This window comes from Gopherus flavomarginatus, chromosome 1, assembly GCF_025201925.1.
Source record: "Gopherus flavomarginatus isolate rGopFla2 chromosome 1, rGopFla2.mat.asm, whole genome shotgun sequence".
Taxonomy (NCBI): Eukaryota; Metazoa; Chordata; order Testudines; family Testudinidae; genus Gopherus; species Gopherus flavomarginatus.
Genome location: NC_066617.1, coordinates 292601664 through 292616722, shown reverse-complemented (window position 1 = coordinate 292616722; position 15059 = coordinate 292601664). Strand labels below are relative to the sequence as shown.

Genomic DNA, 15059 nt, shown 5'->3' with positions numbered 1-15059 from the left:
TTAATTAAAACATTTAGAGTAATACATGTTGACTAATATATATTACATGGAATTATACAGACAATTTTTAAGCATAATTTTAAAAACATTTTATCGCTGTGCCATTGTACAATCACTGACATTTAATTATTCTACCTCTCTGCACTAAATATCACACCACACCTTCCATTTATTTTAAAAAGAGACTAGGTGAGTTTGATATTCAGGAAGCTGAAGGATTAACAGCATTGCCTTGGAATCACATAGTGCAGGAACTGGCAGACATTACGCAAGCTTCCTCAGTGCAGCTCTGCCAATGCACCTCAACCTAGACTGGTGCTATACATTGCTTTTCAAGTCTTAGCCCTGCATAGAGATGAGACTCTTAATTGTGCTGAGCTGTCTAGTGGTTTAGTGATGTGCACAAACACAGGATGAGCCCACCAAACTCATTATGACCTAATATAATATAAGATATGCAGAAAATCTTTAGAGATGAAAAGTGTAGCACATCAGTGCACTGATATTGCTCCTGACACTTTCCAGTTATAAGCTGATTTTTTTTTCTGATCAAGTTTTCTGGAAGCTGATATAATACAAAGTCATCCCATCAATAGGAAGGCTAAAACCTACAAGAAGTAATTTCACATAAATACATTATCTTAGATTTAAATCAAATCCTGGCCATGGAGGTTTAAGATGAATGCAATATTTAAGAGCAGAAGAAAGGTAGGTAATCATGAGGAATTTTGCCTCCCTTATTAGTTAAGCCATACAGAGTTAGCTAAGGCTTAAATGACTTATTAGGGGACCAATACTTGCCGGTGTGACAATAGAAAAAATAGAATATCAGCATTCTGAAATACTGAGGACTGTGGTACTGTATGTTTAACCTCAATACTTGTCTTCTGAATTAAATATTCTCTTTGCTAATAACCTTGAAAATATGTATATACAGAGACATATGCTGAAGTATCATGATATAATACTAACTAAATCATGTTTTTAGTTGTGCTCTTAAAATGATTAAAAATCAATTTCTGCCTTCTGAATGAGTGTATGATATTAGTAGACGGTTTGTTTTTGTTTCATATGTGAAACTTCACACTGTGCTTTCTATGACGAATGTACAGTATCCTGCATGCTAATCTAACAAATAGCATCACTGTTCAATATAAAGTGATTGCTTATAACAGGCCTTGAAAATGTACCAGACACCTACTAGCTGGAGCATCAAGCCTGCCAGTCAGAAAAATGAAGCTCTCTGCCCTTCCCCTATCATTGAGATCCAGGAAAATGCACTGAGTGAGAAGTTTGATGCAGGAATCAGTGAGTGAAATCCCATTGCCTGTGTTTCACAGGAGGTCAGACTAGATGATTATGGTTCCTTATGACCTTACAATCTATGCCTCTTTTTAAAGCTGGAAAGGGAAGGGTACTGGAATTTCTGTTAGTGTGCTGTCCAGAGTCCCTGCTTGGAGATCTACCTTTTACATCAGTCTCTGGCCTGTTGATTGATAAATTTGAAATTTCAACCCACTCTAGCTACCAAAAGTGAGAAGCTGTGCTTCCATTACTTTCCTTGCAAATATAATACAGTAACTCCTCACTTAACGTTGTAGTTATGTTCCTGAAAAATGCAACTTTAAGTGAAATAATGTTAAGCGAATCCAAATTCCCCATAACAATTAATGTAAATTGGGGGTGTTAGGTTCCAGGGAAATTTTCTTTTGCCTGACAAAAGGCATTATATACATTTTAAACAAGCAATTTAATACAGGTAAATTGCAGCGTTCGAGAGGCAGGGGAGGGAGGGAGAGCCTGAGAGCCGAGTCCTCGCTCCTCCCTCCCCTCCTGCTCCCAAAACGCTGTAAGCCACCTGACTGCTGCAGGCAGGAGGCAGGGGGGAGGGGGAAGGCACTGATCTGCAGCGTCTGCCGGCGGCGGGAGGCACTGGGAGGAATATAGGGAGGCTGCCAGCTGTGGAGAAAGCAGGCAGCCAAACAACTTAAGAGTGGAGCATTACACAACTTTAAATGAGCATGTTCTCTAATTGATCAGCAACATAACAGCAAAACAACATTAACCGGGATGACTTAAAGTGAGGAGTTACTGTATGTAAAAGGAGGGTGACCAGATGTCCCGTTTTTAAAGGAACGGTCCCACTTTTTGGGACTTTTTCTTAGATAGGCGCCTATTATGGCTTTCCCCCACCCTGTCCCTTTTTTCACAGTTGCTATCTGGTAACCCGATGTAAAAGTTAAATATCAGCTAACATAAAATTATTTTTAGTAGTAAACATTTTTGTTACCAGGAATCACTCCCAGGAATAGGAAAACAATCCCCCCTGAAAACCAAAGATTTTCACAGACAAGAATCTCTAACATATTAATCTGGATGCGGACTTGCTGCATTAACAACAAAGTACTGGAAAATATAATTTAATAAACTATACAGCCTCTAGGCTTTTGGATCAATGTTTTATGACTTGCCAGGGCACAGAAACGTTGTCAGAACCAGTTCAAACACTAACAGAATTAGTGAACTGGAAAGCACAAGTCCTGGACCATGTTAAAAAAAGAATATGCATTCCTGAATCCCATCAACTCCACCTACCCGCACCTACACAGCAGCACCACCAACCTGCACACTTCTTCCAATAGCCACAACCCTTCATTTTATCACTCGTTTGCATGGAGACTAGAAGCATCAACTAATATTCACGTATGTCTGTCCTGGGAGGAGAAAGAATATAGTTGTCTTCCTGCCATGGGGTGGAGAAGAAGGTGGATGTCTGACTGCACTGGCTTTAACTGCTGCTAATGTTTCAAAAACTCCTCAATAATCACAAATCCAGGAAATTCAAATACTAAATAGAGGGACTTGTGCTCATCCCTCCCCACTTAGTTAATGCCAGGAAATAGGTTAGAATCACAAATATGTGGTCACATGCCATAACTTGGAGTCTATTCCCAAAGTGAGGGTGGGTGTGACCGCTATATCAATACTGGGCATTTTCTTTGAAGTTATATCCCTCAAAGGCCTAGTGGTGGAGGATTAGAGACAGCCAAGTGACACACTGGATGTTGGGCTGTAAAGCTCAGTGAACACCACCTTGACATATTTTTTCATTATGCCTGGGGATACCATTGTCATAGAGCTGGGTGCTGTCAGATGTGGACACTGCAGAATGCTAGAGGGCAGGTTGCCATGCTGCAACATCCTGTCTCAGCTGAGAAGATCAAGCTCACCACCATGAATAATGACAGGAAGGGAAATGTAGGCAAATACAACATTGCTCTTTGTGATGAGAGTTGTCTATTAGATCTCCAGACACATAAGGTAAAAAGAGAGTCTATCTAAGATCCACACCCAACCATTTGATACTAACCACTTCTGACGACTGCCATGCGTGACAGGTTTAGGAATCCAGCAGCCAGTCACTAGGGAGGGAAATACTGAAGCAGAATGTCATATATCCTGCTACAGATTTCCTGCAATGGAAGCAGCACCTCCAGATACAGATGTACATGAAGCATTTCAAAAAAAAATTGTGCTCTAGTTTATGTAATATACTTTTGGACAGCTGTGTTGGGAAACCAAATCCGTGCTTTACAGACATAACAAATGTACTCACTGTGGGAAAGATGTCCTTTACTTCCCCCCCGGCTCCCATCCCCACAAGCAGATAACTACTGCATGGAACACATATCAGGTATTTCCCCTCCTATTTAATGTTCAATATCAACAGTTTTTGCTTTTGAAACTTCTCAGAGAACATTAGTCAGATTTTAAATCAAAACAGCTTGCTGTCTGGTAGGGCCAACAGAACTGGTCGATATATTTAATAAAACTTTATGTACAAAGCAGCAGTATCCGTGAACTTAATGGTGAGAATATAGAGTCTACGGGGTAATTTTTATTATAATTTATAGCGAGATTACCCATACTCTACAGTTTTCAGATTTTATTGAGATTTTTATGAGTCTATGTGGCTGCAGCAGTTAACTGCACTAGACAAAGCAATGGTGAATGGTGAATGGGAACTGGCATCCTCATACATATTATGTCACTAATCTACCATAAGATATTAATTGCAGTTGCCCAATCTAAGGCATTATTTAAAATCATTTCACAAGTAAAATAATTTGCTATAACTTAATAATAGCGGTGCTCATATACCTCTGGATGTATGTAATGTGTGCACACACTTATGTATCTCCATCCATCTGTGTGTATATATATATATAAACAGGAACACTGATTTTTCTTTATACAAAGGACTTTTTTCATTTTAAACTGTCTGAATGTCATAAAACTCTCTCTCATCTATACAAAACCGAACTACCGAAGCTATTAAGATCTAAATCATACCAATCATCTAATATACAAATACTCCATCACCAACATAAAACAAACCAGGGAAAATAACAAGAAAAAATATACTCATATATTGAACAACATATGGCAGAGGAACTATAAGGCAGTAAGAGATTCAAGTTTATAACTAACACACTTCAAGAATCCACCGATACATAAGTTACTTTGCACCCCCAGGACATTTGCAGTAATTTTGCCAAAATGACACTTAAAATTTAGAGGTGTATCAAACAAACAGGAGCTTAAGGGAGCTGAAGGCAGAACAATTGTACTCGGACCCTCAGTCTGTAACATCTGTGTAAATAAAGTGAAATGGGAGAGGGTGGGATTCCAGCAAACATGAGGTACTGGGCCCTCAAATTTCTCTTGATGGGTCTGGTTCATATCCTAAACTGTATCAGTTATATCAAAATAACAGATTTGCGGCTCAGTTCTAGCTTTTTGTACTATGATGTGTGCTGATGGGGATGCAAAGTTGTAGAACCAGAGGAATTCTTCAGGCACAAAGCAGGCAATGGCCAAATGCCTCAAGGCATATTCAGCAGCCCTCCTTATACTTGCTTCAAGAAGATTTAGGCCATGGCTACACGGGAGAGTTGCAGCGCTGGTGGTGGGTTTACAGCGCTGCAACTTAGGCCTGGTCTACACTACGCGTTTAAACCGATTTTAGCAGCGTTAAACCGATTTAACGCTGTACCCGTCCACACTACGAGGCCCTTTATATCGATATAAAGGGCTCTTTAAATCGGTTTCTGTACTCCTCCCCAACGAGAGGAGTAGCGCTAAAATCGGTATTACCATATCGGATTAGGGTTAGTGTGGCCGCAAATCGATGGTATTGGCCTCCGGGCGGTATCCCACAGTGCACCACTGTGACCGCTCTGGACAGCAATCTCAGCGCGAATGCAGTGGCCAGGTAAACGGGAAAAGCCCCGCGAAATTTTGATTTTCATTTCCTGTTTGCCCAGCGTGGAGCTCTGATCAGCACAGGTGGCAATGCAGTTCCAAATCCAAAAAGAGCTCCAGCACGGACCGTACGGGAGATACTGAATCTGATTGCTGTATGGGGAGACAAATTGTTCTATCAAAGCTCTGTTACAGAAGACGAAATGCCAAAGCGTTTGAAAAAAAAATCTACAGGCTACACAGTGCTGTGTGACAAGCGTAATGGGAAGCCAGAGACTCAAATGGATGCTCATGGAGGGAGGGAGGGGGTACTGAGGACTCCAGCTGTCCCACAGTCCACAGCAGTCTCTGAAAAGTGTTTGCATTCTTGGCTGAGCTCCCAATGCCTGTAGGTTCAAACACATTGTCCGGTGTGGTTCAGGGAATAGCTCATCAATTTACCTCCCCCCCCACGTGAAAGAAAAGGGAAAGAAATCATTTCTTGACTTCTTTCAATGTCACCCTATGTCTACTGAATGTTGCTGGTAGACACGATGCTGCAGCAGTGAAGAGAAGTATCCGCTCCTCTCCCCTCCCTGGTGGCAGACGGTGCAGTACGACTGGTAACTGTCCTTCTTATCAACCCGTGAGTGCTCCTGGCTGGCTTCAGGTGAGGCTGGCCGGGGGTGCCTGGGTGAAAATAGGAATGACTCCCGGTCATTCCCAGTAGATGGTACAGAACGGCTGGTAACTGTCTTCATCAGTGCAACTGGGGGCTGAGCTTCAATCAGCCCCCTCCCTTTCATGTGAAAAGAAAAGATTCTGTACTGCCTGGACTATCATAGCAGTGGGATGCTGGGCTCCTCTCCCCCACACTGCTTAATGTCCTGCCTGGACTATCATAGCACCAGGAGGCTGCCTGCCCCTCATTTTATGTCACTAAAAACTCAGTGTTTCTTATTCCTGCATTCTTTATTACTTCATCACACAAATGGGGGGACACTGCCACGATAGGCCAGGAAGGTTGGGGGAGGAGGGAAGCAATGGGTGGAGTTGTTGCAGGGGCACCCCCCGTGAATGGCATGTAGCTCATCATTTCTGCAGGGTCTGACACAGAGCAGCTGTACTCTCTGATACACTGCTTCTCTAGTACATTTGCCCTATATTCTAGGCAGGACTGACTCTATTTTTAGAAACCATAAAGGAGGGATTGACTCGGGGAGTCATTCCCAGTTTTGCTTTTGAGCCCCCGGCCGATCTCAGCCAGGGGCACCCATGATAGCAGCAGACAGCACAGAAGGACAGATAACCGTCATCTCATTGCCAAATTACACTGGCAGCAGATGGTACAGAACGACTGGTAACCATCTCTGCTATTATGCAAAAGCAAATGAATGCTGCTGCGTAGCGCTGGAGTATCGCCTCTGTCCACGGCATCCAGTACACATACGGTGACTGTAAAAAAAAAAGCTGAACGAGCTCCATGGTTGCCGTGCTATGGCGTCTGCCAGGGCAATCCAGGGAAAAAGGACGCAAAATGATTGTCTGCCGTTGCTTTCCCGGAAGAAGGAATGACTGATGACATTTACCCAGAACCACCCGCGACAATGATTTTTGCCCCATCAGCCACTGGGCTCTCAACCCAGAATTCTAAGTGGCGGGGGAGACTGCGGGAACTATGGGATAGCTATGGAATAGCTACCCACAGTGCAATGCTCCGGAAATCGATGCTAGCCTCGGACCATGGACGCACACCACCGAATTAATGTGCTTAGTGTGGCCGCGTGCACTCGACTTTATACAATCTGTTTTATAAAACCGGTTTATGTAAAATCGGAATAATCCCGTCGTGTAGACGTACCCTTAATAACTGTCCACACCTGCAAGGCACATCCAGCGCTGCAACTCCCTGGCTGCAGCGCTGGCTGTATATCTGGTCTGCTTGGGGTGTAACAATTGCAGCGCTGGTGATGCAGCGCTGCTTGTCAAGTGTGGCCACCAAAAGCGCTGTTATTGGCCTCCAGGGTATTAGGAGGTATCCCAGAATGCCTGTTCAAAACAAACCGGAAGAGTGGCTGAACTCCGTCCGGGCTCCCCGGAGCTGCTTATCTAAAAAACAAACACAGCTGCTGTTTGCTCGAGTGAGCGAGCAGAGGCAGGCAGGGGAATTGCTTTGGAATGTTCACAGCTGTTTGGCTTTTGAGTAGAGAAGCGACACGGCGGAGGGGGAGGGGAGAGTCCGTGTTGGAGCAGCTACTTATGTGGCCTGAAGGCTATTTAGGAGTGCATAATTTGCATTTAGTGAATAAGAGGGGTGGGGGAAGGGCTCGAAACTTTTAAATTGATTGCAGGTTGGTGATGTGTATGTTCCAGTCCTTAGAATTTGCAAGGCAGGGAGCTGACAGCTCCAAAAATCCACTCTCTCTCTCTCCCCCACGCTCCCCCTTGCCCCCCTCTTTTGAAAAGCACGTTGCAGCCACTTGAATACTGGGATAGCTGCCCATAATGCACCACACCCAACAGCGCTGCAAATGCTGCAAATGTGGCCACACTGCAGCGCTGGTAGCTGTCAGTGTGGCCACACTGCAGCGCTTTCCCTACACAGTTGTACGAAGACAGCTGTAACTCCCAACGCTGTACAACTGTAAGTGTAGCCATACCCTTAGAGTGTATCCCTCCCTGCCCCCCCCCAAAAAAACAACAACAAACTGTCTCCAGGTGCTAGCAAATATGGTATAGGAAGGAATGAGATGTAGATATGTCTCCTCCCTTTCAAACCTGGTAGCGGGAATTGGAAAACTGGGCAGACTCAAGTAGGGAGAAGCACCCAGCATTTTCACTCCTCCTACTGAGATCTGAGTGTGGAGTGAACATTTTGGTGTCAGCCTCTCTGCGGGACTGGTACAGCACCAAACGCTCCATTGGTGCCAAACAGACAATAAATGTATGAATGAAATATAGTCTTTTAAGAGGCCAAAGTGTTTTGAGCAAATGAATTAGTAGTTCAAGATGGGACAAAACCAAATGAGACATTGGCAAGTCTTAAGTATTTATTTTAAAATTAAAATAAAAGTCTTGTGCTGTAGGAGTCATCATACTTAAGCATGATTATTTTATTCTGCTTCCCTTAAAAACAGCCTCTGTCTCAAATGCATGATAAAACATATTTTTTGTCCTACCAATGTTTTAGTTCCTTCATTCCAGAAAAATGGCTATTTCTCTGGATTCCTAAATAAATGAAGCTTCTACAGTAATGTGAATTCCACCTTAGGACATAAGTCTCTTCTCTTTCTGTTTCACTCTGTGGCTAGTCACTGCCATTCATTTGCTCCTTTCCCAGAACCACTGATGGTTCTGCCAAACAAAGCAGGGGGGTGTATTCAGCTTGCAAACGTTTTAGATATCCAGTAAATGCGTAGGAGGAAGCTTGGGTGGAGTGTGTTCAGCCTCAATGGATTTTTGTGCACACCCAAAAGAAAAACAACTAGCAGAGAAATTCCACCCTGTCGGAAAACAGGTCAAAACTAACAGTGCATGGAGATGCAGAGACACAGAAAAATCAATCTTTCCACATAAAACAACGAACAGTTTATATAGACCCATATTACCTGACCTATAGAGTCATGGTACAAACTGAATAGTGCTTAGTGTTGAGTTTCTAACTTTATAGTATAAACTGCTACTTAAGACAAACAGTCTCCTATGGAGTGCATCCTTAATAGCTTAAAAGACTCTATTACCAACTTACCAGTGAGTAAAAATAGTCTAGTAATGGGGTATTTCCTACTGTAAATATAGGGAATACCTACCCAAACTAGTAATGCTTTTTAGTGATTAATATCTTAGCTGCTGGAGAACATATAAAAGACAACTTTTTAATTACATGTGGAATATGTTCCTCATATGACAGTCCATCTGGACTCAAGCCAGGCTGTTTCCTCCTTTCCCTTTCATATTGACTAGTTACCAGCAGGGGGATCACTGAGAGCAGAAGAGAAAGTCTCCCTATCCCGAGTTCTTGTGCTTAGCACAAGTTTCCCACTGCAGCCAGGAAAAACATTTTAAGAGAAAATCCTCCTTGGTGCCCATAGATGGAGCATACTCAGTTGCTCTGCGGGTATGATGTGCACCAATCAGTTGATGCGGAGGAGCTATGAGGGGTTGGAGCTCAGTGCAGATGAGATCTTCCGTGAATTTAGCTTCCTGACTATAACATGACCATTTATCTGAGCATGTGTGAACTGAGGTTTTTTTTCAGAGGCTCATAAACTGGCTACATTTGTGCAAATTTTCACATGGAGGGCAAAAGCCACATCCCTGATAAAAGGGTGACAGCCTCAGCCTTAGTTCAAGTTCCTGAGCCAAAGCGTGGAGGTGCTAGAACTTCTCAACAAAACAGTTGTACAATTTTTTTAACATGACAAATCAATGCATTTTCCCATAATCTTGTTCTCCTAAACTGCTGAACAGTTTTAGCTGAAACTGCCAAATCCCCAAATCAGCCTGAAGCAAACACCTGGCATGGAAAATTTCAGCCCAAAGGGATAAAGTTTGACATAGTTATGAGCAAGTGAATAAAATATCAGGCAAACTTAAGTATAGGTCAACTACAGATGCTACCTGAACCTTTACTTGTCGCTTACAGCAGGGGTGCCCAAACTTCCTGTCACACGCCCCCTTACCAGTTATGGAATCTGTCTATGCCCCCCCTCCATTACTGCACAGTTGGCTAAGCAGAGGAGCTTTGGCTGAAGGTAAAGCTGGAGGCTATACTGGAGATGGGGAAGGAGCTGGGGCTAGAGGCGGAGCTGGGCTGAGGATGGAGAGGGAATGAGGGAGGAACTGGGCTGAGGCAAAGCAGGGGTGGAGTGGGGCTAGGTCTGGGTTCGGGGCGGCATGGAGCTGGGCCTGGAGGTAGGGTCAGAGCAGGGCTGGGGAGGCACTCCACTCCCGCCTTCTGTGGGGGCTGTCCCAGGCCCCTCCACATGATCCCCCAAATGTTCCTCCTCTGCGCTCTCTAGGAGGGGTGTGCCCCACAGTTTGGAGACCACTGCCTTATATCAACAGTCACCATTGCTGAACAAAAATATTTTATTCAAGTCTCTCAGGAGTCTTTAACATGTTGGAATACTTTATTTACTCCTGAGGGAATTCTACATTAAAAAATTTAAAATACTGCATCAAAATAATAAAAATTTAAAATTCTACAAAATTCTGCAAATTTTATTTGTCAATAAATAACTATGGAGGCTCCAGCATGGCAGTGGGGAGCACAGGCCACTGGCTGCATGGAGGAGGGAGATTGCCCTGCAACCCCCTACCCCAGGACATGGACTTAATGGTGTTGCTGCAGCTGACCCTAACATAGTGCAAGGGCTGGGCCTGCCCCAGAAACACCCTAGAGCCCTGCCCCGCCGTGGTAGGTGCACCAGATGTGGGCAGGCAGGCTCAGCCTGGCACGATCCATGTGTGGAGGGGCTTAGTGTGGAGGGATCCAGGTGTCAGGTGAGAGGGTTCTGTGTGGGGCAATCCGGGTGCAAGTGGCACAGTGGGGGATCTGGGTATACAGGGGCTTGTTGGGGTGGAGGGGTTCCAGGTCCTGGGGCAATGGGACTCTTCAGGAGGGGTTGGGTGAAGGTGGTTGGGGCTCAGCAGAGGGGCCTGGATGCCGGGTGGGGGGTCCAGATGCAAGAGGTGGAGCTCAGCAGGTAGTCCAGATGCAGGGTGATGGGGATCAGCAGGGAAGTCCAGGTGTAGGGAGTCCAGGTGTATATGGGGTGGGGCTCATCGGGGTGGGGGTTCAAGTGCGGGAGGCTCCGTGGGGGGTGGTCTGGGTGCAGGGGTGGAGGTCTGGATGCAGGAGGGCGGGGTTTGGCAGGGATCAGAATGCAGGGGTGGTGGAGCTGGGCAAGGTGGGAGTTTAGGTGCAGGGGACTTGTAGGGGGCATTTGGGTATGGGGGGGCTCTGGATGCACAGAGGTTGGGCGAATGGGGGAGCAGCTCCCCGTGGCTGAGGAGTGATGGGGGAGGGAAGCAAGAGAGTGGGTGCAGAGAACATGCAGCTCCCCATGGCTGAGGAGTGATGGGGGCTCAGCAGGGTAGGATTACAGGAATTCTGTGAGTGCAGTGGTGCAGAATTCCCCTAGGAGTATTTATTGCGCAGTAATAGTGGTCACCAAAAGCATTTCCCAAAGTTGTCGATAAATCACAATGTAGTTGTCCTAATCCTGCAGCACTTACTGAGATAAAACATCAGTTGAAGTAAAGGGGAGCTTTGCCTGAGAAAGGACTGTGGGATAGGACTCACTGGAAATAATATTCCTAACTCTATATCTATACCTTCTTGTATTATATATAGAAAAATTCAAGTAAATTATTCAGACCTTTAGCTAGGCCACTTCATCTTGAGTGGTCCCTTGAAATATGTGTTATGCTACACAGTCTGTTCCACCTTGTTTTAGCTGTGACACTCCAAGTAAATTTTTCTGACCTGAAAAAGAGCTCTGTGTAAGCTCAAAAGCTTATCTCTCACCAACAGAAGCTGGTCCAATAAAAGATATTACCTCACCCACCTTGTCTCTCCCTACATTAACATTGGGAGGTCACTCCCTACCCCTCAATTTATCAAGGTGCCATCAAATATTTTTATACATCCTTATTAAGCCAACTTTTTTGTTAAATAAGATTTTTTTTTCTGAAACTACCTATTAATAATACAGTGTTGTTCCATAACAGTCTGCAAAGTCCCATTGACGCCAATGGCCGGTGAGGATGCACAGCATGACTGGGTCTAAGTCACTGTGGGTTTGATTTTTCAAACTGCTGGCCCCCCAGATGGTGCTAAGCAGCCTCAACTCCCACTGACTGCTAAGGGCTCTAAGCACCTCTCAGGCTCAGGCTCTGTTTGCAGATTGGGACTTTTCTTCTTTGTTGTAGGTAATTACTCCATGTCCCCCCCAAAAGCATGTAAATGAATAAGATAAGAGCTGAAAGGTTAAAGGAGATGTCATGTTCTAAAATGCTGTATTAACACTTTCGGTGTGACAGTCAGACTATAGCAGGCACAGAAATGAGATTGCAACTTCATTTGGATACTGTATATGTTTTCAAATTTCTGTGTACTGGCCAGCAACCAGTAAAATGAATGAGTAAGCGTTGGAGCAGCTCCTGTACAATGAAAACCTAAAAAAAGTCTGAATTTTAAAATTGTTTTTCAAAGGGGAATTCATGAGTTTTGTACACACAGACACACACACACGCTTCCGCTCATTAAGTCTGTCTAGCTTTCTTTGCATTCACACGTGGCTCTCAGTTTTGGAGAAAGAGTTTGAGATAATGGGGGAACATGCAAATGGGGCATTTCAGACATGAGATGAGTGGAAGATAGTGAAGATGACACTAAAAGAGTGGTAAGATAAGGAGGAGAATCAGGACAGCGAATAAGAGGAATAAAGTGGAGGAGAAGATTTTGAAGGTATTGAGGGGAAAAGAGAATTCAAGCAGAATAAGAATGGAGACTCAGCTAGAACGCAATAGTTAGGAATCAGGGCAGTTTTGTTGGGGAGAAGAGAATCCAGATCGCATGGTTCAAGGGAAGAGCTAGGGGAAGAAATGTAGGCAGTTGGAGCAGAAAGCACATTTCAGTGCTTGGACAAAAGGAACATTTGGAGATGAGATGTTAGAGAGAAAGATGGGATCAAGGGAATGTTTTCTTAATATACAAAAAACAAAATATGTTTTCAGGCAAAACAAAAGTAGCTGGATGGGTGACTGGGCAAGGAGACAGAAGAAGAGGAAAAAGCACACTCAACAATAACATCTATGGGCACTGATAGAGAAAAGTATTTATTCTGCAAAGCACTGAAACAAGTGCATGTGCTTAAGTCCCAATGAAGTCAACACAATTTAATCATGTGCTTAAGCACTTTCCTGAATTGGGCCTAGTAACACTAATGCTACTTTTGACTTAGATAAATGCATGGCACAAAGAATGTACAGATTAAGAGCCCGATCCTGCCACTGACAATTGCTCATGTTAACTGAGGGAAAAATTGGTCTCTAAACATTACTTTTTATATTGATATAAATGATCAACCATCAGGTGAAAGTTGAAGGCACACACAGATTTTAGATCAGGGGTCGGCAACCTCTGGCACACGGCTCACCAAGGGCAGCATCCTGGCGGGCCGGGCCAGTTTGTTTATCTGCTGCGTCGACAGGCTCAGCGGACCGCGGATCCCAACGTGGCAGATAAACAAACTGGCCCCGCCCGCCAGGTTGCTTATCCTGGTGAGCCGCGTGCCAGAGGTTGCCGACCCCTGTTTTAGATAATTCTGAATTTGCATGTCTCATTCATTTGACTGGAGGATATTGACACCAGTTTAATTTGCAGAGCAATGCCCTTTTATTATCCGTATATACTTATTAGGTACGTTAACCGAAAAAGCTCACATTGAATTTAAACTGATGTGCATATATGAAAATAAGATTTAGCTGTTAATTTATGCAAAATATACTGTTTATTGCCCTTCTTATTTGTATTGGTTTACATAACAAAGAAAGAAAACACATGCCAGAAAGAGCTAACAAAGAATGGCTACCTATTGTAGATTGTTACCATTATCCTTTTATTATAATTATTCAAATTAACTTGTACATTTTTATCAAAAGTGACAGCAGAAAGGGTGCAACTAAAGAGAAAAAAATTAAAGGACAGCTTAATCCCGTCTTTTTCTCTAGCTGAACATTAAGAGGTGCAGTGGTGCTGGGTAATGATCTCTGCCAATAATAGCACAAAGGAGAGGTTGTCAGGGTAGCTCAGTATGTCTGCATCTGAAGCTTGTGGACTGAAATCCCTACAGTACACTAAATTCTGGAATTTTGCTGGTGAACGGGGGGTAGTGAGTTTCCACTCTCACAAACTGGGAAAGTACTGACTACACATGTAGTTGTAACCATTGCCAGTTACCACCTTTGAAAAGTAAACCAACAGTTTCTGTACCTTAGGACAATACTCGTCAAGCTCAAGAGCAGATTCAGCTCAATCCCAGTGCAAAACTCCAAAACAAAACATCAAATCAAGATTATTTATTTTACAATTATTTTACAGTATGTTGCACCATGCTGCTTTCATTTATCATTTTTTACATAATGGCACAGGGCCCTAAAATTATGTCATTGTATAAAGTGTAATAAAATGTCTTAACCCACCATCATTCCCAGTCTCAGAACAAAAAACCGATATATTCTGACTTAGTTTTGCATGTTCTGAGCCTATAAAGAGGGTAAGTTCCATTTTTGCAAACGGCTTGGCTTGTTGACTTCCATACTAAAGCTAGGAGACTGAGGCAATGGGAGGGGAAAAACAAAGATTTATGAACAACATGATGCTACTAAAAACCATAAAACCTTGCTATTGCCAACAAACGTAATAATATTACACCAGAAACAGACAGAAGAGTCAAAAGAAACAATCTTTTGGGAATGACTGCATGATTAATTAAGCAATAAGAAACTCTAGGGATGTTATAAAGCATAATGCTAAATGCTTTTCTGTCTCATGAGCCCTAAAAGTGAGATTAGCAATTAATACTCTCCCCTGCAGCTTGGAGCAAAAGCTCATTTTTTGGGGGGGAGATGTGATCATGTTCTACTTATCAACATGCAATGATTTTTGACTCTAGCCTCCCTCACGTTCCTACCATTGCCACTAACATTTCTTGGTCCATTGTGCTTATAAAGCATCAATCACCATAGTATCTAGGCGAGTGCAGGTTGCCCACCACTGATCTAAACACATCTATTTTCTGTGTCCT

The 15059-nt window shown here is 43.6% G+C and overlaps 1 protein-coding gene across 4 annotated transcripts in view; it reads right to left on the bottom strand.

The window, feature by feature from the left end:
- KLF12 (KLF transcription factor 12) overlaps positions 1-15059 on the bottom strand; it is a 367145-nt gene that overhangs the window by 118066 nt on the left and 234020 nt on the right. The window lies entirely within an intron of this gene.